This window comes from Penaeus japonicus, unplaced genomic scaffold, assembly GCF_977035675.1.
Source record: "Penaeus japonicus unplaced genomic scaffold, GWHDUDI00000001_assembly GWHDUDI00000033, whole genome shotgun sequence".
Taxonomy (NCBI): Eukaryota; Metazoa; Arthropoda; class Malacostraca; order Decapoda; family Penaeidae; genus Penaeus; species Penaeus japonicus.
Genome location: NW_028234435.1, coordinates 7503706 through 7506561, shown reverse-complemented (window position 1 = coordinate 7506561; position 2856 = coordinate 7503706). Strand labels below are relative to the sequence as shown.

The 2856-nt window shown below is 36.6% G+C and overlaps 1 non-coding gene across 1 annotated transcript; it reads left to right on the top strand.

Annotated features, from left to right (window-relative positions):
- Nucleotides 1-570: 570 nt before the first annotated feature.
- On the top strand, nt 571-642 carry TRNAA-UGC (transfer RNA alanine (anticodon UGC)). The gene has a single exon. It is a non-coding gene; the product is annotated as a tRNA-Ala (tRNA).
- The last annotated feature ends 2214 nt before the right edge of the window (nt 643-2856 follow it).

Below are 2856 nucleotides of genomic sequence, written 5' to 3'. Positions count from 1 at the left end.
CCAAGGTCTGTAGAATCATAGATATGTTAATTTACATATATATATATATATATATATATATATATATATATATAATTTTTTATTATTATGTGGTTGCGCCGCCGGTGGGGACAGGTGGCGCGCGCGCGCGCTGCGCGGCGCAGAGTGTGTGTGTGGGGGTGTGTGTGTGTGGGAGGTGTGTGGGTGTGTTGTATTGTGTGTGTGGTGTGTGTGGTGTGTGTGTGTGTGTATGTGTGTGTGTGTGTGTGGTGTGTGTGTAAATGTATGTATAATATATATATATATATATATATATCTATATATATTATAGATAAATGCGCATATATATATACCATAATATATATAGTGGGTGTGTGTGTGTGTGTGTGTGTGGAGGATAATAGATTTACACTTCTATAGGTAGATCAGGAAGCGATCAAAATGGTGCGCTTCATCACAAAAATACCTGCGAGTTAATAGAATACACTCCAGCGCGGGCGCCTTAGGTGCTGGCCCGAGTGAGAACAACTGGTGCAATTGGCTTAAGGCTGGCCCTGATTGGTCACATGATATAAATGATATCAAAGAGGTGGGGGTGTAGCTCAGTGGTAGAGCGCTCGCTTTGCATGTGAGAGGCCCCGGGTTCGATCCCCGGCACCTCCATGTATTTATGCGGGCTCGCCTCAGTGCATACAAACCCGGCGTAGCATCTTTTAACATATTTATTTCACTGAATAAATACTTTGTGTTAGGAACAATGTCTCACTTTTTTTTTTTTTTTATAAAGAATGCTATAAAGTAATCAAAGATACTGTTGTGGTTAGTCGTATCCTAATTAATTCGCACAGAGAGAGGGTTAGTGTTAATAACTTTATTGCTGTTGTTATTGTTATCACTATTGTTGTCATCATTATAATCATTAGTATCATTATTATTGTTATCATCATTATTGTTATCATTATTATCATTATTATTATCATTAAGCTTATTATCGTCATCTGTTGCGAGTAATGCGATTATTATTATCATTATTACTGATATCATCATTACTACTGTCGTTATTTTTAATTGTTCCTATCATCATTATCCTCACTGTTATTGATACTTATTTCCTTTGTCATTTGTCATTACATCATTATCATTATTGTTATCATTATCCTTAATATCATCATTGTTATTGGTATAACTATTGCCAATAAATGCATCATCATGTAAAATACTTTACTAATACGTTATCATTACTATCATCATTATCCATCATCAATAATATCCATCACTATGATTATTATCATGTTACAAATAACCACAATCATTCCATCTAAAAACATCACCCACGCAATGACAATATCCCCACCAAACTTAAAGAAACAAAAACAACAAATATTATCAACAGATAAAACAAAACTGCGTCCAAAACCGACCCGCATTTTTTACAATGAATCGTAACCCACGGTGCAGCGAGTTAGCGCATCGAATCCTACCACGCGAAAACGCCGATGTTTATAGGAAAACCGAGACGACTCAATAAAGCGGGGACTTATAAACTCGCAAACCATCACAAAGACCGAGTTTCGAGACTGCGGCGGAAAAGAAGGAAAAGAGAGAGAGAGAAGAGAAAGAAGAGAGCGGAAAGAGGTAGGGAGAGAGAGGAGAGAGGAGAGAGAGAGAAGAAAAAGAGAGAGAAAGAGAGGAGAGAAGGAGGTTTTATTTTTTATTTTTTATTTTGTGTTTTTTTTATTGTTTTTTTTGTTTTAGGTTAGGTTTAGAAGAAGGTGAGAGTGAAAAGAGTTAGGAGAGAGAGAGAGAGAGAAGGAGAGAGAGAGTTTAAATTAGAGAGAGAGAAAGAGAAGAAGAGAGAGAGACTTTGAGAGAGTTAGAGAGAGAGAGAGTGAGAGAGAGAGACTAGAGAGAGAAGAGAGGAGAGAAAAAGAGAGAGATAGAGAGAAAAAAAGAAAGAAGAGAGAGAGAGAGAGGAGAGAAGAGAGAAACATTTAACGACGCCCCCCGAAACCACGCCCCGCTGTCAATGTTCCCACCAACAATATTATATTAACGTGGGGGGTGGGGGTGGGGGGTGGGAGGAGGATGGAGGAAGTGAGAAGGGGTGGGGAGGAGAAAGAAGAATGATAAGAGAGAAGAGGAAATACAAAGACTGAGAGGAGGGGTAAGGAGGAAGGGGTAGGGGGAGTAAGAGGGTGATGACGAGGAGGAAGAGGATGAAGAGGGGAGAAGAGGAGGAGGAGGAGGAGGAGGAGAAGGAAGAGGAGGGGAGGGGGGGGAGGGGGGGGGGGTGGAAGGATGAATTTAAGTCATGCAAATGGGACGCCCGAAAATACAATATCCGTTTTCCCCTTGTTCTTTATGTTCCCGTTTTATATATTTCAATGTTCCCGTTTTATGTTCTTTCACTTTTTTCTATTTATTTTAAATGTGTCATTTTTATTTCGATTTTATTCATTTATTATCATTTCATGTTGTTGTTGTTGTTTTTTTAACTATCTTATCCGGATTATAAATTCGTCTTGTGCATTATTGTTGTTGTTATTGTGATTATTATTATTATCCTTATCATCATTATTACTATTATCAATATCATTATTATTACCATTATCCTTATTATCATTATCATTATCATTGTCACTGTTATTGTCATTATCATTAATACTATCATTCTTGTTATCATAATTATCGTCGGTTTTATTTATTTGCTACAATCGTATCATTCTTTATTTTATTTATCATCAATCATTGACTAGTATCCAGTATGATTATTAAAAGGTATCAATAGCATCATCATTAATTATCATCATTATCATCATTTGTTATTAGTAGTTATCATTATCATAATATTCTTATTACTTTTCGCTTTTTTTGTCA